General features: G+C 44.0%; 1 protein-coding gene across 1 annotated transcript in view; it reads right to left on the bottom strand.

Moving 5' to 3' along the window:
- The window catches only part of LOC144680673 (CUB and sushi domain-containing protein 1-like), a 2,611,816-nt gene that overhangs the window by 863,819 nt on the left and 1,725,042 nt on the right, over window positions 1–22,955 (bottom strand). The window lies entirely within an intron of this gene.

Here is a 22,955-nt window from a genome sequence, read left to right as displayed (position 1 = left end):
TCCAATGCATGGGGTTAAAAGTGGAATATTTCAGGGGTGGGAACTCACCATTGAACCAAGCATAGGCTGCAGAGTCACATCCCAGGGTAGGTGCCTGCCCAAATTGCATTCCTAATGCTTAAAAGTGGGTGACTTTGCACATAAGCCTGCTCATGGCAACACGGGTTTGAGTATTAAATGGTAATGCACTAAACCTTGTCCTGCTGTTTTGTTAATCTAAAGGTTTAAAATCTGCATTACTCAATGTCTGAATGCTTGTTAAAGCCTATAACCAAGAATACACTTCCATATAAATTCTCGCTGCACTGAAAAATAGCTTTCTTCATGCAAGAACATTTCACAGGTAAATGAAGTATTGATTTTCCTAATTAGATTCAAAGCACATGTCTTAGTTTGAGTGATTTAGCCTGACAAATTTTGCAAATTTTTCCCCTTACTATTTGCAAAATTTGCTGCTCGAGTACCATACTTTTGAATAAAATGTTTCTTCTAAAAGTTGTTTTCATGCATTTAAGCGCTACTGTAATGAGAAGTGAACTCATGCTTCTAGAAAGGGATCAGAATAGCCCAGGCTTTTTAAAGCAAAACCTACTTTTTGTCAGTCTGGTCTGTTCGGCGACTCAACCACTTTGACAATTTGGAAAATTCCCAAGAATTAAGGACCGACCATTAAAATCACATTCTGAGATTGCGAGCTTCAAAACAACCCAGTCCTGCAACTTCCTGAGTGGATTTTTATTATGGGAAAAAAGAGCATTATCCCCAGGTTTGTTTTCTTTTTGTTCATATTGCCTGTAAATTGTCACATCGTCAGACTCCTGTAAATATGTGAGACAGTGGAAAGTGACTTTCAGGATAAGGAGAATCCGTTATGATGATTCATTTGAATATTCTTCTAGTAGATGTTATATCAAAACCCCACAACTTAGAGTCACTGCTGTTGAAAACAAGTCACTACACTAAGCAGTTTCCAGAGTGACCCACTACTGTTCCATATTGTTATCCCTTCTATTGGTGTCCTTTGGCTGTCTTCAGCAGTTTGTATCTTAGATGTTGTTGGATGCTGGTCACCAGTTTGTTGGGACTTATAGGTCCGGGTTGCATGCTTGTTTTGGGATGGCCGAGTTGGTACAATAGCCAGAGTGGGTCAGTAGACATTTCTTAGGTGGAACACATTCAGTTTATTTACAAAGGCATTCAGCGGCTACACTTGTGTGCTTTCAACTCAAAACCTGTCTCTACACTAGGCTACTGAGGTTGCCTGCTCTACTCTGCTATTAGATACTAAGATCGTGTGATCTTCCATTATAACATTCTTCTTAAAAGGTATATTACACATCAGATTACCACAGGTGTAGGCACTGCTGGCTGTAGAATGTGATCTCGTGGATCTGGTTAGTTGTGGTAGGGCAAGGAGATGCTGACAGAGCAGGTCAATATGGTTTTGGTGCAGTGTAGCAATATTGTTACATGTTAAAATGCCTGATGACAAACAGCAGCTCTGGGCTACTGAGCTTTTATGGAACAGCTGATGATAATTAGCATGTATAAATTTCACAAGTGGTTTCTCATATACAAGTATTGTGAACGTAGGCTTTTTCCTCTGTTGTTTTTCCTTCTGAGATTTGCTGTGGCTGCAGGCTTTCATTGCACAGTCTGAAGAATGAAACAAAGTGCATTTCCAGTACAGTGATCAGTTATAGTCGAAGGGGTATCCTGCAAGCCTCTGGAATTCTCTCCAAGCAGAGTATGAAATAGGCACTCTCTCCACCCCCACCCCCACCCCACCTCATCTTCTCAGAGCTCACTTGCCAGCGAACAGAGCTGGGAGAAGGAGGGGGTGCGCTTCAGACATGCTGGCTTACGTTTCAGATACCCATTGGCCTGTCCTTTGCACTCATTTTAAAATTATTTTATCACATTTAGCAACTACTGAATAATACATCATTCTTCAAAAGGCTTGGTGGTCTTTGGACCTTCGTTTTTAAACTTTGATATCTGACCAACTGCAACATGGCTACACTCTAATTAGGAACAACTTACTTAGGTCAAAGCATTTGCACACAAACTGGCCAATCTAGTGAAATCTTTTTACATGACTACCATAAGAAAGATGGAAACATAGGCACAGAATGGGTTAGTCAGCCCCTCAAGCATTCAATTAAATCATGACTGATCTGCATCTAACTACAACTATCTGCCTCGGATCTGTAATCCCTAATACCCTTGTCTCACAAAAATTAATCATAAACTAATGTTAAGTCTTACACAGCCTGGCAATTTGCCCAAATTATGCATGCACATTATTTTGCTTCTGAGCCTGCCCCACAGTATACATGGTTAGATCTGGCAGAAGGAGCCAGGCTATACTACAATATTGCTTAAATGGGAAATGATTCTGTAACATAAATAGGGAATAATTTTCACAAAGAGATTTAGTCAAGCAAAAGAAGGTGATAACCTACATAACACAAATAATGATAGTGACTTATGATAGGACCATAGTATGGTTACAGAACAGAAAAATGGCCATTAGGCCCATCATATCTATGCCAGCTCTCTGTAAGAGCAATTCACTTAGTCCGACACTCTATCCTTTCCCATAGTCCTGCAAATATTTTCTCTTCAGTTAGTTATCAAATTCTCTTTTTAAAGCTATGATTGAATCCGCCTCCAGTCTACTCTTGTTGTGATATAATATATATGTATCTTTAAGGAGGTGTATCTTAAAATGCTGTTCATTGCTACCACCCCAACAGAATGTGACATACTACTCCCATGACTTGTATTCAGTCTACAGTGGCAGATGGTAGAAGTCAAAATGTACACTTTGCCTCCTAGTTAACATTATTTTTATTTAGTCTCATCTTCAAATAAAGAACCCACATTATTGTTTCACCAAACCTTGCCATGCGATTGGTATGTTTATATCGAATATAAGAATGTAACATGATGGCAGCGTGGTTTTTGAAGATTTGACTGAGAAATATATAAACTTCAACCCTTTCACATGCAGCAAGAGGAAGTGGTACAGAAGTGAAACAACTATCGAGTGGTAACTCACCGTGTGTAAGTGATTCTGCAACACTGTAGGGATCCCGCAGACTGTTCTTTTGTCCTGGGATCATATCTTGTTTCAGCCAGCAGGCACCGGTTCCCAGTTAGATTGTCCAAATTTAGGAGAGCTTAAATAGTGCAAGTCTACCTGCTGCGAAGTTTGTGCAGGAACAGAGATTAAACAGCAGACTCCAGGTGGTCTAACTTTAAGCAGAATTGCAAAGACAGAGGAATCGATTACTGCTGTTCCTGACAGGAGGTCAGGAGGAGAATCAACAACGCAGGCTGGGCTGGGAATAAGAATCCATCCAGTGACAGCTCCCAACAACTGTCAGAAGAAGCCTGCAAATAGTCTTTTTTCACTGTTTTAGTTTCTTTTTGAAGTCTGCTGTACAAATTTGCACCTAACTCACTGTTTTGTGGACGATGCTTAGGTTAAACCAGGGAAAACAAAGAGTTCAACAGCGCCACTGTTTCAGTCAAACAATAATCTATAGCCAGCTAAGGCGGTGGGCACTTAAGGTACTAAAACTCAGGGAGCCAAAAATCCTGAATAGCTGTTCCCGATAATTTAAAAATCCTGCAAAAAGCCACAAAATGACCACAACATTTCCAACACTCATTTGGAAGGCAGCAGACCTCCTACCTCTGACTTCATTTTGTTTCAACAACCTATAGTGCTGTGTTTTCTGGACCTCTATTTCCAAACAAGATAAACAAGCCATAAAAATTAAAATTGCTATAAGCAATGACGGCTTCCATAGACTGAACACCACCTTAAAAATCCAGACAAAATATGGTCAACACTCGAAGATCAATTACGGGTGAAGCTCAACAGAGTACGCGTCTGGAATTCATGCCTTTTAGGCCACAACTGACAGAGACCACTGACCAATTCAAAAGTAGATAGACAAAGGGCCATGATTGTGACTAAATGGCAGTTGAGCTAGCCGACAGAATAATCAAGCTCGTTCTAGTATCTACCCCAATAGAAGTGTTTGAAAAAGACCCCTTGGACCAACCCAAAGGTGACAGCATAGAAGCATTAGTGCAAAGTGCAAGTACAAAGTCATACTGCTAGGTATACAGGGTATGCATAGTGCATCCATTGGCACGGTAGCTATACAGGCAAACCTGGTAAGGAATGTAGGCAATACTGCCTCATACATGCACCAAGAAATTGCCCAGCTGTTAATGCTGTATGCAAGGCATGTGGAACCAGGAGGCATTGGAAGTACCAATGCAGAAAGCAAAGGCCAGAACTAGTGGTTTGATTTCATGAGAAGCCATAAACAGAGGCCGGACAGGTACGACATTCCAACCAACCAAGAGGGTATACCAGACATTGTCTAAACAAGATCCACGAGATGGTCACGGTCCAAGGTTCATGGTCCAAAGATGAGGATGACTAGCATGTTGATACACAAAGCAAACAGACATTCAGCATGGTTAACATCAAAGAATGTACGGGCACAGTGATACCAACAGAAGCCTTTGCCGTCATCCAGATTACATGCCCACAGTTGCAGGGTCAGGATGGTCTGATGGCTCTCCACTTCTTCCTCGAACAGAGGCCAGAACAATCCCGATCCACCACTACTCTCCTCCGTCTGGCTGAACTTGTTCTCAAACTGAACAATTTCTCCTTAAACTCCTCTCACTTCCTCCAAATAAAAGGTGTGGCTATGGGTACCCACATGGGCCCCAGCTATGCCTGTCTCTTTATGGGGTATGTGGAACATTCCTTGGTCCAGTCCTACTCCAGCCCCCTCCCACAACTTTTTCTCCGGTACATCAATGATTACTTTGGTGCTGCTTCATGCTCTCGTCTGGACCTGGAAAAATTTATTAATTTTGCTTCCAATTTCCACCCAACCATTATTTTCACATGGTCCATCTCTGACACTTCCCTTCCCTTCCTTGACCTCTCTGTCTCAATTTCTGGTGATAGACTGTCCACCAATATCCATTACAAACCTACTGACTCCCACAGCTACCTCGACTACAGCTCCTCACACCCCGCTTCCTGTAAGGACTCCATCCCATTCTCTCAGTTCCTTCGCCTCCATTGCATCTGTTCTGATGATGCCACTTTCAAAAACAGTTCCTCTGACACGTCTTCCTTCTTCCTTAACCGAGGTTTTCCACCCACGGTGGTTGACAGGGCCCTCAACCGAGTCCGGCCTTTCTCCCGCTCATCCGCCCTCACACCTTCCTCTCCCTCCCAGAAACATGATAGGGTCCCCCTTGTCCTCACTTATCACCCCACCAGCCTCCGCATTCAAAGGATCATCCTCTGCCATTTCCGCCAAATCCAACATGATGCCACCATCAAACACATCTTCCCTTCACCCCCCCGGCGCCATTCCGCAGGGATCATTCCCTCCGGACACCCTGGTCCACTCCTCCATCACCCCCTACACCTCAACCCCCTCCCACGGCACCTTCCCATGCAACCGCAGAAGTTGCAACACCTGCCCCTTTACTTCTCCTCTCCTCACCGTCCAAGGGCCCAAACACTCCATTCAAGTGAAGCAGCATTTCACTTCCCTCAATTTAGTCTGCTGCGTTTGTTGCTCCCAATGCGGTTTCCTCTACACTGGAGAGACCAAACACAGACTGGGTGACCGCTTTGCAGAACACCTTCGGTCTGTCCGCAAGCATTACCCAGACCTCCCTGTCGCTTGCCATTTCAACACTCCACCCTGCTCTCATGCCCACATGTCCGTCCTTGGCCTGCTGCATTGTTCCAGTGAAGCTCAACGCAAACTGGAGGAACAGCGCCTCATCTTCCGACTAGGCACTTTACTGCCTTCCGGGCTGAATATTGAGTTCAACAATTTTAGATCATGAACTCTCTCCTCCATCCCCACCCCCTTTCTGATCCCCCCTTTTTTTTCCCAATAATTTATATAGATTTTTCTTTTCCCGTCTATTTCCATTATTTTTAAACATATTTCCATCCATTGTTTTATCTCCAACTTTTAGCCTTTTTCAATTCCTTCACCCCACCCCACCCCCACTAGGGCAATCTGTACCTTGCTTGTCCTGCTTTCTACCCTTAATTAGCACATTCCTTAGATAATATCATCACCTTCAACACCTCTTTGTTCCTTTGTCTGTGACATCTTTTGGTTATCTCCACCTATCACTGGCTCTACTTGTCCCACCCCCCCTTAAACCAGCTTATATTTCACCTCTCTTCTATTTTTACTTAGGTCTGCTGAAGGGTCATTCAGACTCGAAACGTTAACTGTGTTCCTCTCCGCAGATGCTGCCAGACCTGCTGAGTTTTTCCAGGTATTTTTGTCTTTGTTTTGGATTTCCAGCATCCGCAGTTTTTTGCTTTTAATTTATATGCAAAGCTGGTTACCGGTGCAGGTGCAAATTTCCTTCCACTTTATACACTGAAATATATGTACCCACAAAAGTAGCAAGTGATGGTTCAACCAACCACTGTCAAATTCACTGCATGCAGTGCCTCGGAGATTCCATTCCTGGTATCCATTATACTCAAGTGTCATGACAACAACTGACCCTGGTCTCTCCAGATATTTTGCATTGTGGACACCATGGGTCCAGTGATTGCAGGCCTACTGGCATGCAAGGACCTGTCTTTGGTCACCATCCATTATGTTGTCAAGACAATAATGAGAGCTACAGGCCACAAGAAGCACCATGGAAACCCTGTGCTCACACTGGGAGACGGTCACTTAACTCTGCAACACAGGTCATCAGCCAACAGATAAAGCGACATAGTTTGAGCCGAATATGGATATCCATTCCTCATCATACTGTGGGGCCAATGCTGAATTGTTATTTGGCAGCCAAGTGCTGACAACACTTGCCAATCATTACTCGTTGATACTCCTAGGAATATGTGATGCATTACTTGAAAACAGGGCAAAGTGAAAGATGCCCATGAACGGAATTTGGGTAATGAATTACCCAACCTGAATATTGAACAGAAAGTTTGAGTACAACACCCAATTGACAGCACATGGAATCCAGCAGAAATATCAGCATATGCACAGAACCAAGATTGAATCAAGTATGAACACCAAGTGCATGACAGTGCGATGAAACAGGTGCCAAATCAGAACGATACCACAACCAGAAACACAGGTGTCCTATTGCGAACAGAACATGGTCTAAGAAGCAACACAATCACAGCACCTCTAACCAGCATTCTGAAAGCATACAGCAGCCTCCACCAAAAATCACCATAACTAGGCCTGGACAGACCTAGTGAGCGAACCACTGCAATGTTTCACAGACTTATAAGATGATTGCTTTGTCTGAGGGTATATTCAGACAAAATGTTATTTTACTAGTTTGAATTTTTAAAGATAAACCTCTTATTTAGAAAAAAGGGGGACATTGTGATGTGATGTATATGTACCTTTAAGGATGGCATATATTAAACTGCTGACTATCACTGTCACCTCGATAGGATGTCATGAGTTTGAACATCTCTATCAAACCTCCTTTCAACCTTCTCTTCTCTAAGGAGAATAGTTTCAGCTTCTTCAATCTATCCACATAACCCTGATATATTAGTCTCATGACTCGTATTCAGTCTCCAGCAGCAGATGGTAGAAGCCAGACATTTATCGTAGCCGCCTAGTTAACATTATTGTTATATAGTCTTATCTTCAAATAAAGAACCTACACTATTGTTTCGTCAGTCCTTGTTGTGTGATTGGCACATTTATGTTGAATAGAAGAAAGTAACAACTCTCAGTGCATTCCAGATCCTAACCACTGCATAAAAAAAGTTTTTCCATCATGTCACCTGGCTTCTTTGGTATTCACTTTAAATCAGTGTCCTGGTGTGCGAATGAAAAACATAAATTACAAGCAAGTTTCTGTTGCACCTTCAGTGTAACTACTCAGTTTCGCATCTAAGGATTTCCTTCAGGATTGTTTCTCATTGGTTGTACAGCACTTTGGAATATCCTGTGGCTTTGAAAAACACTTTATAAATGCAAAACTTACTTACTGCCTTTCAAATAGATAGGGTAAGCTGCTGCAGACAGTGGAAAACTCCCCCTCTCAGCTTTTAAAATAAATTTTTTCCTTATGGTTGCCCAGCTTTTCTTCCCTCTACTCCTAAGTCAGTTAGAGATACTTGATGGGGATTTGTTCCATCAGTCACCTGATAGCTTGCCCATTCTTTATGCCTGTGCCTGAACAGGTGATTTTCAGAGGCGTTTTTCACTGATGGCCTCAGAGTACCTGATCCTGTCTTAATTCAAAAATCCACACATGTCCTGGCTAGCAGGGAGGTCACTCGATAACTATCAGGAGTAGTAAGCCTGGTAGGTTTATCACTTCTCTTTCTAATGATGCTCAGCTCAAATTAAACCTTACTAGGATCAACTATCTCAGAGAAATCTGATTTACACAAATACATCCTAGTGACATGCATTCAATGAACTGAATATGGCAATGTTTGCCATTTCCTCAAATTCCACATAACCATTAAAGCCTCATACTCCATTTTCCACCTTATTGCCCATTCTGTTTATATCTCTTTGCAGCTCTTTGTGTCCTCCTCACAGCTTACATTCCCACCTAGCTTTGTATTGTTGAGAAACTGTATTCTATTTCTTTTGGTTGCTTTCAAGTCACTAATATAGATTGTAAATGGCTGAGGCCCCAATACTGATCCATGTGGCACTACACTAGTTATAGCGTGCTTGCTGGATCCTGGTCACCAGTTTGTTGGGACTTAGTGATCCACATTGCACGCTTGTTTTGGGATGGCCAAGTTGGTACAATAGATAGAGTTGATCAGCAGACAGTTCTTAGGTGGAACACATTCTTTTTATTTTACAAAGATACTCAGCAAAAACTTGTGTGTTTTTAACTCAAACCATCTCCATATCCCACGCTACCCTAATGGTTACATAAGATCATGTGATCTTCCTTTATAACATCCTTCAAGGCATACTAGACATAACATAAAACCAAAATTACCACACTGCTAACATGAAAGTGTCCCATTTATCCCTACTCTCTGTTTCCTGCCCATTAACCAATCCTCTATCCATGCCCATATAGTACACCCAACTTCATGCACCCTTATCTTGCATAGTAGCCTTTTGTGTGGCAATTTATCAAATGCTTTTTGGAAAATCCAAGTATACCATATCTTCTGGTTACCCTCCATCTGCCCTAATTGTTACATCCTCACGAAAACTCTAGTAACTGTTAAACATGATTTCCTTTTCGTAAATCCATGTTTGATCATTGGGTTCCAGGACTCTGAGAAACGTGGCTATCTTTCTTCCTCTACCCTCTCTCCCTCTGTCTTGATAAGCCTGTATCTACTCTTGCATACAACTTTCACAATTCAGTCTGAGGGCTTACTTAAAATATTTGAAGAATGCAATTTGACACTTACCCAATCAATGATGTATTCAAACAACAATGCCAGAAAGCATTGTAAAACAATGAAGTTTGTTCCGTTTACATTCATTAATCCTGAGTTTGTTTCACTAATGGCTTTTAGCTCTGCTTAGTTAGTGACTAAGAGATTTAAGTGACTCATTAATCAAAAAGGAATTATTATTTTGCCATATAAGAGTGTTCATCAAGTGATGAATCCCCATAAAAACTGACAGGGTGTTCATAGTGCTCAATTGATTATCCAGGAGTTCCTTAAAGCTAATTTGAAAGCATTTACAAAATGTTGACAGGAAATCCTGAAAGCAAAGGAAAATATTTGAGCAGAGTACTTACTGAACACATAAATAGAAACATACGTATGCCATTTGACCCTTCGAGCCTGCTCTGCCATTAAGATCATGGCTGATCTTCTACCTCAACTCTACGTTCCCACACTGTTCCCATATTCCTTAATTCCTGTAGTACCCAAAAACCTAGCGATCTCAGCCTTGAATGTACTCAGTGACTGAGCATCCTCTGGGTAGAGAATTCCAAAGGTTAACAAAACATTGAGTGAAGAAATTACTCTTCATTTAAGTCCTGAAGGACTGTGAGCCCTTGTTCAAGATTTCCCTGCCAGGGAAAATATCCTTCTAACATCCACCCAATCAAGCCCTTTAAGAATTTTATGGCCCAGATTTTCCAGTCCCCAAATGGTTGGAGTATGGACATACCCTGGAAGATGTGCTACAGGACCCCTTGGAAGTCCCAATGCATAGACCCCATTGGAATTTCCCAGCAAGTTTCAACTCCCCAGTTCCCTAGGACCCGCTGAAAATGTCTCCAGCTCTGAGTTAGAGTTGGAGACTTCAGAGTGTTCCCACTCAATTACCTGGATAGTGACCCAGGAAATGTTAGACAGAAAAATATCTAGTTGAACACCTTGGTAGCTATACAACCGATCCTCCCAGTCTATCCCCAACAACCCACTGACTACCTCTATTGAACCCCCAACTCCCCGCGCTGACCCAAACTAGCTAGCCTCCAACCTAATGCGACTACCCCCAACCGACTCAACACCCACTACCACCCCCGCCGCCCCCCCACCCCCCCCCAACAACACTGATCCAAACCCACCACCAACTTCCTACAACTCACCGACTACTCCTCCAAACTGACCTGACTAGCCTGTCGACGCGACTCCCCACCCCACCCCCCCCCCACCCCGCTGGCTCCCCCGCAACCCGACCTGACTAGACTCCCTCCCTGATCCCCCCACCCACCCCCCGATCCAACCTGACTCCTTCCCTAACCCAACCCATCTCCATTCCCCGACCACCCCATCCAACAACCTGAATATCCCGACTCCCCCGTGACCCGACCCAAATTGGCTCAAGGTACATCTGCCACTGGTGGGGAAAAGGGAGAGAAGAAGCCCAAATATTAAAGCAACAGATAGTTTGGGAGGGTCATAGCACTGGAAAAGGTCGAAGAGATTGGGTAGGTTGAGCCATGTTGAGATTAGTTTCATAAGGGTGAGAATTTTAAATTTGAGGCTTTGGTGCTTGAAAGTCAACATAGGTCAGTGAGTACAATGGTGAATAAGAGGGCCTCTGTGCCGTATAAGATAGGGGCAGCAGAGTTTTGGATGAGCTGAAGCTTATGGAGAGTGGAGAAGGTGCGGCCATCAAGAGAACATTAGAATAGTTGAATGTGGAGATGACAAACACACATGGATGAAAAGTTTCAGCAGCAAATGGGTTGAGGCAGGGAAGATGGGGAGTGATTTAATGTAAGCAGTTGATGGAAAGGAAATTGTATCAGAAGCTCAACTCCAGGTCAAAAAGAATGCTAAGTTTGCAAACAGTCTTGCTCAACGCGGGGCAGTCCCCAATGGTGTGTATACAAAATTTATGCCATGGGCCAAAGACAGTAGCTTCGGTTTTCCCAGTCATTAGCTGTAGGAAATTGTGACTCATCCAAGACTGGGTGGCAAGCAAGGAACCTGACAACACAGGGGCAATTGGGGAGTCAAGAGATTGGTTTGCAAAATGTTTGATGGAAGTATACATTCCCTGCAACATGCTTCTGACATGGATCAGCTAAAGAGTTGTACTACTGCGTCATAAGTTTTACAACTGAACGTCTGAGAATTGGCTACTGGTTAGTAGCCAAGGCACCATTTGCAAAAGAGCCTTCCATTCCCCAGGTTCAATGAATAGGTTAAGCTAAATAAACTAATTCTCATGCATTTGAGATAAGCTCACCACGTCCAGATAAATAACCACTGCACATACAATTGCTGGTTCACTGATCCCAACAGGGCAGCAATGAATGGGGTATGTGGGATGGGAAGAAGGTTGGTGAGGTTAAATTCCTGCCGATGCACTGGGCAGGAAGATCGGTGACAGAGGAGAACTGGGCGGATGAGATTGCTGCCCATAAGGAACCAGTGTTAAGTACCAGAGGCCTTTTGCAGAATTGTGAGAGAGGCACAAAGGGCAGCTAAGGGCTTATTCAAAGGGGATTTGAGCCTGTAAGGTGGGGGGAAGCAGTGAGGTAGGAATTGAGAGTGGAAAATACTTAAGATAGGTAAAATGAAAACAAGAGGAGGAAAGAAGATCCAAACAGCAGCTGAAAGATTTTAAAAAATCCAACTAACAGGCTTAGTGCTAGAGTGGTAATCAAAATGTTCATACCAGTGGTCATAGAAGGAATTTAGCTCACATAGGCATGGGGAGATTTAATAAAAGGCAGTGAGGAGCTGATATTACCCAATCCAATGTCCCTATGACAAGTCATCTCCTGGATAGTGTTGAGTCAACTTATAGTGTGCAAAAAATGTTCCGGTTCGGGAGTTAGTTGTGGAGTGGAAGTGGGTGAGGAATCCATTTGAGGCATTGATTGTCCAATGGAATTAGGGGTTGAGGGGAAGCAGAGTCATCCATAAGCCATCAGAAGTTGATCTAGTGGTCTAATATAGTGGCCGCACTGTGCACATTCATGGACCCAGTGAGAAAGCAAGGGGGGGAGCATTAGGAGTGAAAGTCAAGGGCCAAGAGCAGTGGAGACCAGGGAAGGGCAAAGGGTAAAATTCTAAAGGTCAGTGCAGATTAGCCTCCTGGTCCAAGAAGTATCTGCAAGTTAATGAGGAGCATATATGACTAGAAGTTTGAAGAGCTTTCAACTCAATCCAGGCAAGGGTGATGGAGCACCCAATCTGAAAACTGAATGTAAATGAACTTTTTCAGTGGCCAAGGGAAGCAAGCAGATAGCAGAAAAGCAGAGTGGGATTGGACAAGACCCATTACCGCTGTATCACATTGCCAGAACCCACCAGACCTTTTAAAGTGGTCGGATAAGGGAGTCTCAGCAGTATGGGAGTGGCATCCAGAACAGAATGGAAACCAGTAGGAATGAATCAGAATTAGCCGAGTGTAGAATGAAATGTGCCAGCAAAGTACCAGAACTGAGCCTGTAGGAGCAGAGACAAATAGTGGAATACTGGCAGTCCAGCTGAAAATACAGTTCCAATAAAAAGCACAGATGGAGATGAGGGTCATATTAAACCTCAGAAGTGAGCATTGTAATGGTATGTATTTCTGTCCAGAATTCAAAAGCAGCAGGGTAAAGCTAAGAAGCCAACAGTACAGAAACCCAGTAGGTAGCTGTGCCAGTAGAGGATGGTCACTAGGATTTCTCAGTTTCAGCAATTCTCATGAAGTTAGCAATTTCTTCTGCTCAGTACTGTGCTTCTTCTCAAGCAGTTCTCACAAACCGAGTGGATTGTAAAATCAATTATACGTTCCTCTGCAAAATGTAAACCAATTATGTGGAAATAATGGGAGAGAGCTCTAAACAGAAATATGGAGCAGTACTAATAATAAGGACATGGAAAACAATAGGAAAAAGGTAATGCAAAACCTATACAAATCATTGGTTCAGTTGCTGTATCTTTGTTGTATCCGGTTTTGGTTGGCTCCTTCAGAAAGGATTCCCAGGCCCTGAAGAGAATGCACAAAAGATTTACCATGATTCTGACAGGAATGATATGCTTTAATTCCAAGCATATATGAGAAAACATGGGCCATTTTCTTTGTGCAGAGACAGTTAAGAGAATAGAAAGAGGGGTTCAAAATTACAAAGAATTTTTGCAACATAAATGGGGAATAACTATTTCTACTGTCTGCTTTTCAGGATTGTTATGATCCCCACAGAGGCCTGTAACTTTTTAAAGAAAGGAATCCCCATGAAGTCACTGAAAAAACACCGATGGGCAAGATTTCACTTTGTAAAACTTTTGTGATAACAACCCAACTAAAATCAGGGGCAGAATTTTTAGCCTGGCGTGCGCCTGATCCGCTCAAGCATAAAATAGCGTGTGATAACATCAGGTGAGTGTCCCGATGTCATCCTGTGCTCGCGTGATATTTCGGTCGGTGGGGGCTGCGAAAGTCGGAAGCGTACCTACCAACAATTAAGACAGCAATAAAGCCCATTAAAGTTCTAATTGTCTCCAGTTTTTCGTGGTCCATCCCAATCTTACAGTTGGCGGATGGGCGAATCTGCCAGACGGACTTTGCATTTTTGATGAAACCTCATCCAAGGGCGGGATGGGGTTTCTGTTATTAAAATTAAAACAAAGTATGGGCAGAATTTTCACCATGTATATGTTCAGGTGACTGATTCTGATGAGTGGACATTTTTTTCTGGATTTTAAAATCTTTATTTATTGTTTTTAAATTCTTCAGCTCCCTGAGGCAGCTCTCTGCCTTCAGGGAGCTTTCATTCTGCACTCGCCTGCACCCACACTTACGTCAGCACCCGCCCTCCTCCTGCCCCCACCCTGGCAGTGCTGAGCATTTCAGCGTGCGTTTCATGCTGGTTGGCCGTTAATTGGCCAGCCAGCGTGAAATCGTGGTCGGGGGCCGATCGCGGCTGGCGGTCCGTTCACTGGCCGCTCCCGGGCCTGCCAATCGTGCCCACACACCGATCTAAAAATCCTACCCCGACACAATTTAAATATTAATTGCCAGGTGAACGGTGTTTCAAATAATAAAGTAAATTTCACTTTAAGTAGTCAATACAACAAAGATACACCTCAGTAATTACAAGCACTCACATTGTTTCCCACATAAACATGGTACCATATTCAATCTCACAGCCTTTCCAATTTAGCCTTTATTTTGAGGGATTTCCCACTTCCTATCCAATTGTTTCAGCCCTTAAGTCACATTACCCACCAGCCATATTCCATATGAATTCCCCAAACACAGTTCCAATGGTAAGGTGCATGTCGATGAAACCTCTCTCACTTGGGTCATGATAGTCCTGATGGCACAGAATCCACAGTGACCCCTTTCTCCATTCCCTTCAAACACTCTGGTGGGCTCCAGCAACACTGAGACAGCAACAATGCATCTTGTCCAATTCATAATCCCTTGCCTTTCCTGTCTTCTGCTCTCTGCTCTTTTCAACTTGATAACACATGCAGTAACACAGACTCTGTTCTATTCTCACGGATTTGCTTCAACACCAGAATCTGTTCTGAACTGTCATACATTCAGATAGAACCTTGTTTGTTGTCTCTTTACACACATTCGCAGTGTGTTCTAAACTGCCAAACAGAAAATACTGGCTGACCCAGCCCCACTGCAGTTAGCTTTCTATTTACCTTTTGCTTCTTAGCTATTCATCCTCATGCAACCTCAGGTCACATGGACATTTCTCACCAGAAGTAATAATGTTAGAAAAATTAGTTTGGCAAGCACATCTGATGCAAGTCACGGCTCAGCTCCAGCCTCTCAGTCTGAAGATTGTGGATTCAAGCACCGCTCTAGAGAATTGAGTACATCATACAGGATGACACCCGAGTACAACATCAAGCAAATACTACACTTTCGGAGGTGTTGTCTTCTTGATGAGAGGCTAAACCAAAGGCAATATTAGGACTGGTGCCCAAAAGAGATTAGAGAGATAGATTTTAAAGACCTTGTGAGGGGGACAGGCAATTGGAGACACAGGGCTGTTTAGAGAGGGAATTCCTGAGCATGGAGTTTAGGTGGCTAAAGGCACAGCTTTTGGCTGTGGGGCAAATGGAAGGAGCGATACAGAAGAAAGAGGAATGGAGAGTTTGTGGGGTTATGAGGCCATGTAGAACCTTCAAAACAATAATAAAGGCCTCAGACATTGGGTAGAATCGTCTGGTCGCATTGGCATAGGGCATCATGGTGGGCAGGGGGAACAATATGGCAAGATGACCAAAAACGGTTTCACGCCATCATAAAACCAGCTTGCGATCATCTGGTCGACCTGTCAATGGTGAGCCGCCGCACGTCAGGAACTTAATTTCAATACTTTAGCATCTCACTATAAGCCCTGCTTGCAGGAATCATCCCCCCTTGTCAAATTTACCACTCACATTGGCGTGACTTTAGAACACGTGCTTCACGACTGACTTTAAAAGGCGTGTACCTGGCGACCTGAACTTCGAGGCGAACTCGGAGGTAAGTGCACACAAACTTGCGCAGTGCCTGCGAGCCACGCCTGTAGGGCATCAAGGAAGAGGTGAGGTGCATTCGCAGGAGGCACAGGCAAGTCGCATTTTCCCAGCTAGCTTTCAGTGCGGTGCTGGGGCAAGGGCTCCAGTGCAGGTCAGGCTGGGGGGGACAAGGCAGCAAGCTGAAGGAAATGCTCAAACACATGCTGGGGTGGGGAGGATGGGAGAAAAGGCATCATAGCCTGAAGGAACTACACAAGCACATGCCGGGAGGATGGGGTGCAAGGCAGCACAGACTGAACAAAGTTCACAACAATATGCCGGGGGTTTGTGGGGCGGGTAGCGGTGGGGGGTGGGGGGGGGGGGATGGTGTGCGAGGGTAGCGGCCCTGCACTTGGAAGAGCTTGTCAAGAATGAGCATCCTTCCACAGCCGAGACCGTTCAGCTGCAGCTCCATTGACATACTTGGAGTCGGGCCTCTGAAACTTTTCTGCCCACTCAAGCAACACAAAAGCATCAAAGTGCCACCAAATACTCCAGAACTTTTCACACCTTGGGTACAGACTGCAAATTAAAGTGCATTTTAGAGGGTAGCAGAGCAATTGGCCGATTGGGCAAAGTGTATAATCCCCTTGTGAAAGGTGGCCATGGTGCAGTCACTAGTGGAGGCCCTCACAGCCCCTTGCAATGCCTTTATTAAGGTTTGGACCAGTATCCATCATGGTTCAAGTTAACAGTGCAGCCTTGCAGTGCAGGTTAGGAGAATGCCTGCATCTGAGCTGAGAGAATAGCATGCAGTCCAGTGGCCAGAGCTTCCGCAAATCGGTGAAGTGAAGTGGGGCAGAGGTGGGCGGGGTTTCGGACAGCCAATGAGCGCACCACAAACTGGCCATCCCAGTGGTGGCCAGCACTCTCCTGCATGTGTGAAGGGGCCTTCAGACTTAACCAAAAGAGGTTCTTAGGACACATATGCTAACCCACATGTCTCTCTCTTTGATCCTGCAGGAGGAGAACATCAGGATCATGGAGTCTGGTGATTTAGCAATAGTTTAGAGAGGTTTAGAGAGGCCAGATAAGAAGAAGAGTGCAGCAGAGGCACCTGGCTTAGCAAAGGGAGGAACACCTCCCTCAACCTGAAAAGGTAGCAGGGCCGGCTGCGCACGGAGCTGAAGATCCACAGAGAGCCATCGTTTGTAGGTGCTTCGCTAGAACCAGTGTCTACAGACAGCACCTGTCATTCCTGCAGATGACTGAGAACCAGTGTCACTGAAGACTACGCATGTTCAAGGAACTGGTCGGTCACAAATGCCACCTGCTGCAGGATTTGGTGCCATGGGAACATGGAGGGCATCCACTGCCAGTGGCTGTGAAAATGATTGTGGTGCTCAATTTTTATGCCAGTGGCTCCTTCTAGGGCTCCACAGGTGACCTGTGCAGGATCTCACAAGCCTCCACGCACAAATGTATCCAGGAGGTCATGGATGCCATCTTCACAAAGGTACAGAATATTGTGCGTTTTGCCCAGGGTCAGAAAACCAGGAAGCAAGAGCACTGGCTTTTGCACAGATCTCAGGTTTTCCACAGGTGCAGGGTGCCATCGACTGCACTCACGTGGTGCTTAGATCTCCATTGCAACAAAACAGTCAACTACATCAACCGCAAACGCTTCCACTTGCTGAATGTTCAGTTGGTCTGCGATCACCACAAACGCATTCTACAGGTCTGCGCACAATTCCCAGGAAGCACCCACGACTCCTACATCCTTAGCAGATCTCAGATCCCTGATATTTCCCAGGGTACAAAGAGACTACAGGGTTGCTTCTCGGGGACAAGGGCTACCCACAGAGGACATGGCTGATGACGGCCGTGCGGTGGCCTCAGACTGCAGCAGAGCGACAGTATAACGAGGCTCATTGCCACGACCCGAACTTTGGTTGAGCAAACAATAGGCACTCTGAAAATGAGATTCCAGTCCTCAACAGGTCCGGTGGAGCCCTGCAATACAGTCCACTGAAGGTGTTGCGCATCATCGTCACTTGCTGCGCGCTATACAACCTGGCGCTCCAATGGGAGGAGGACCTGGCTGAAAAGGAGATGCAGGAGCTGCATGTATCTTCCGATGAGGAGGACAAAGGGAATGATGGTGATGAGGTCCTTGGAGGTGAAGATGCCAGCTATGAGGCCATTGTACCTCCCAGTCGAGGTAGGCACGCTCGGGAGGCCACAAGATTCATGGAGAATGATGACAAGATGCAGTGAGGACAGTCCTGACAGCCTGAAGACAGATGGACTCCTTTAGTTTCATCCCTTCCTGATGTTCCCAAGCTTGCCTTTGAGGATCCAGGAACTGAGGTATGACCAAGTCCAGAGGCTCCTCATCTCACTCAAACTCAACAGATCTCTGGCCTCCAGTGCATTCCTTCAAGTGCAGGAACCCTGGGAAGTCCCTGCTGCCACCTGCTATGGATCAGGCAGTGCGATGTGCTCACCAGGTAATGACCCAGAAGCGACTCTAGAATTAGGGCCTACCGAGGTCTCTCTCTCTGCGCTGGTGGAGTGTGTGGGTAAGCACCATGACGGGTCTTCAATTAGGGTGTTATCTGATTCTTCTTCTGAGCTGTCTTCCAGACTTGAGTCAAAGTCCTGGCCTGTGGGCCCCCTTGGCTACTTCCCGATGTGCCTGCGAAAGCCAGGAGAGATAATTGGTGCATGGCAGGGGACTGCAGAACATCACTCACAGTATGGTTGTCTGAAGGATGTCGCACTACTGGATCCTCACTTGGTTGAGCACTGCTGACCTCACCGTCAGCAAAGGAACAGTCCAGATCATCACCAAGCCAGCTGGATGATTCTAATTTCAAAGTTTGTGAGGGCCTTGTTGTCGGGCATTCCTCCACCAGTCTGTGACCTCTCCCTTTTGTTATGTACCAGCTTGTCCTGCATGAATACAGATGGAGAATGTAAGCAGGATGCCTGCCAGGCCTGATAAGGAGGATACCTGGCATGTGTGGGTCGTGCATGGTGTCACAGGTGGGATGTGGATATGATCCACAGGGCAGATGAAGGTGTGTGCGAGAGCATGAATGGTGATGTCCCTTGAACTGTCAGCGAGTGGGATCCCTGTGGATGTGTGACAGGTTTGTGTGTGTGTGAGTTGAGAGTGATGAGAAGAGTGGCTTACCCTGGCAGAAGAGAGGAGATTATTCATCCTCTTTCTGCACTGGGTGGCTGTCCTCTTTTGCAGGGCATTGGTGCTGACCACCGCTGCCACCGTCTCCCATGCTGGATTGGTGACCTTGCTTGCTGGTCTTCGCACAGAGCAGGGGTGTAGGCTTTCACAGTAGGCCTCCACTGCATCTGATAGGTGCCCAAGGAAGATGTCACTAAATTTGGGGGCAGCACGTTTCCTGCCTTTGGCGGCCATGACTTTCCAGCAGCTTCCGATCCCTTAGCGAATGCTAGCTGTCTCAAGGGCCCTTTAAATATGGCGTCCCAATTACTGAAGGCTTGAGCTGAGGGTGAAATGGGCGAATCAGAGGCCAGCCTGCCAGTGATCCAGCTTGTTTCCTTTGAATGCATTATTAATGAGGCAGGACACGCCAAGAATGGGACGATACGGCGCGAAAACACACCATTGCGGCCAACGCGCAGAATGACTTTTTTCGTGCCAGCTGTTGCATTTAGCACAAATCTGGGACAATTCCGCCTATTAACTTTGTTTTTCTCTCCACAGTTGCTGCCTGACCTGCTGAATAATGACAGAAAATGCTGGAAATATCTTTTTTTAAAATTTGAAGTATTGAGGTACCTACAACAATTACAGGTTAACAAGGCCAAGGCTGTTGAATGATCAAGGTTCGGTGCCAGCTGGGCTATAGACAGTATAATTTTGAATGATGTCTATGGAGATTGGCAGATAAGAGGCTGACCAAGAGATAATTTAAATAGTTGAATCTGAAGATGGTAAATGCAGATGGGTTAAGGGCAGATAGGCTGAATTAGGGATGGAGCTGAGTGACGCGACAGAGTTGGAAGTAGGTAACCTTAATGATATAAAGGATACAGAGTTGGAAAGTCAATTCAGGGTCCAATGGAGCAACAAAAGTTAACAATTAGGTTCACCTTCAGACAGCGGCAGAACAGGAAATTGATAGCAAGGGTAAAGGGTGGCAGAAGTCAAAGACAATGGGGGAGAAAACTATTTGCATAGATCTGCCTTCCCCCTGGGAACTGAGGTAATTCTGCAATAGGGCAATTTAAAATGACTCTATGTTAATGAATTCCTCCCCCAATAGCTTCAGTCTTCCCCAGGCTTATGAGAGGAAATTGCAGCTCATCCAAGATTGGATGTTCTACAAGCGTTTTGCAAGCACAAAGGCAATCAAACAGCTGTAGAGACATGCTGGTATGCAGTGACTGCTGGTTATCAGCCAAGGGGGGTTTGTAGAGCAATCTCCCACTTCTTATATTTAATGGAAATACTTAGGTTGGTCACTCACACCTCACACAATTGAAACAGGCTTGGCCAGAAAACATAAGCAACAAATATACTGAAAAAAAAAATTGATTTTATCCAAACAACAGAGGGCCATCACTGCTCTGGAAATAAATGGTTGGACTCCAAATATTGGAAAAGGTCAAGACTCAAGTACAAGTTATTGCTGCTAAGAGACAAATGTTTGGACAGATTCAGCTTTCCTCAAATGAGAAAAACATGTTTGTATTCATCATTTATAGAATCCATTCATTGGCTATGAAACGGTTGGTCCAGAAGAGCTATGAAAAAAACAGATCAATTTCTGATTTTGCTTGACACAGTTCCATAACTTGTGTCATCGCCCCAGGAATTCCATTATGCTCAGCAACCTTACATTCTTTTTTTAAAAAAAGAACAAACCAATTGCAGAGAACGGGAGTATTGGTACTGGAACTGGTTCACTAATGTCCTTTAGGGAAGGAAATCTGCCATCCTTACCTGGTCTGGCCTACATGTGGCTCCAGACCAACAGCAATGTGGTTGACTCTTAACTGTCCTCCAACAAGGGCAATTAGGGATGGGCAGTAAATGCAGGCCTAGCCAGCAGCACCCACATCCCATGAATGAATTTTAAAAACTGTCAATTTTTGTCAATAGATATATGCTTGATAGTGCTCTTGACATACTTATTTTGGAACATAAAATTACATTATCCCATAAAACCTAAAGTACTATTCTCTAGACAACAGAAAATAACCCACAAATTATTAGATCTGCTGTAATCATTTCAAATTCATCTGTCATTTTTGCGAACTAGAGGGATAATCTAAAGGAATTTTACAAGTCTGACTAATGTAAATGAATGTATTTTCTTTGTAACTTGATTGCACAAATTAAAAATGGAGAACTATTGTTCATTCAGCCAACATCAGTAGCTATTGCAGTAAAACAGATTGCTTCCAGTTAGACCTCTTCTTATTTAGCTACAATAGTGATTATCAACAGTGAAGATCATGATTGATTTATGTTGCACTTCCTGCATTTGCTTATTTTTTCAATTTAAGATCTGCAAGATTTAATGTATTTTATTGAAAAGTGGGACCTTACTGCTCACAATCACAAATTCCTGTTCAACCCTGAGGAAAGTGAAGCACGATAATGATCTAGGAGGTCAAGCCAGATCCAATGAAGTATAGCCAGGTGCGCCAAAGGGGCTTGAGTTTGTGTCCCTCAAACATGAGAGAGGATAGGTTGAGGTGACTTGAGTGGGACTGTGGGGCTGGAAGACAGCAATGCTTTTGCTGGGAACAAGTGCATCAAAGGGGAACATGAAAATGCTAGCAAGTTTATTTCATACCTGATGCACCAGTGATTAACACAGAAACTGGATGCAAAAAAGACCATGTTCCCCAAAACTTTCATCTTGTTAAATGAAAAAATATATATAGGATGACGATCTCCTCTGTGTAGTGAAATCATTATTATGTCCTTTATATATGCATCTTCTCCCATAGCCTCTCCTCCCAAAAATGCAAACTCAGAACATTGGCCCTTTTGGAGCCAATGTCATACATGGCTATATACTGACAGCAATGTCACTAGAGACAAGTATAAATTTTACATTTGTGGCCACTTCTTGCTTCAGCAAATGCAAGCAAAAACTTACCACCTTGACCTAGTCTCCATATCCATTTACAAGGTTTACACTCAAAAGCATGTCATGTAGATAATTTCGCAAATGCTATTTGTGATGAGGTGAATATTTTAGTTAACTATCATCATCCTATATAACAGAGATGGGCACTTGTAAGTTATGTCCATTATTGGAAGTAGTGACACAGAGTGGAAAGTGTGTACTTTATAGATCATCAATCAACCATGAATGGCTTTAATATCATTTAGCAGAAATCTTTACTGGCCCAAATAATGTGCAGTGATAGCTTCAGGACCAGCTCAAAGGTCAAAAAAATAACATGGAGCATCTTATTTTTCTGACATATATTTGCAATGCTTTCTGACCTGCATGAATCTGCATTGTTTTGCTTTTCTTTTAATGCAGACTGAAAGACTGAATTATTTTTCCTTTTTCCACCACATCATCCACATTCAATTTTGATTTATAACAATACAAAATAACATTTCCAAATACCTATTCGGACAATTAAGCTGAATTCCGTATGAAAAAAGAATAACAGCTCAGTCTGCCTCAGAAAGCTCTATAACACTTGTTTTGCATTATATGGAGAACAACATAACAACAGGAGGGGGCCATTGAGCCTCTCAAGCATGTCACATTCAATTCAATCATGCATGACCTGCAACTAACTCCATCTACTTACCTTCATCGTATTTCCCCAATACCCTTGTGAAACAAAAATCTATCAAACTCAATTTTGAATTTTTCAAGTGATTTAGCTTCAAAGGTATTTTGGGAGCAATTTCCAAATTTCCACAACTCTTTCTGAGTGGTTTCTGACATCATCCCTGAACAGCTTAGCTCTAATTTTAGGGTTATTTCCCCTTGTTTGG

This window comes from Cetorhinus maximus, chromosome 5 (genome assembly GCF_964194155.1).
Source record: "Cetorhinus maximus chromosome 5, sCetMax3.hap1.1, whole genome shotgun sequence".
Classification (NCBI taxonomy): domain Eukaryota; kingdom Metazoa; phylum Chordata; class Chondrichthyes; order Lamniformes; family Cetorhinidae; genus Cetorhinus; species Cetorhinus maximus.
The sequence above is the reverse complement of the archived record's forward strand: the minus strand, read 5'-3'. Positions and strand labels throughout refer to the sequence as shown.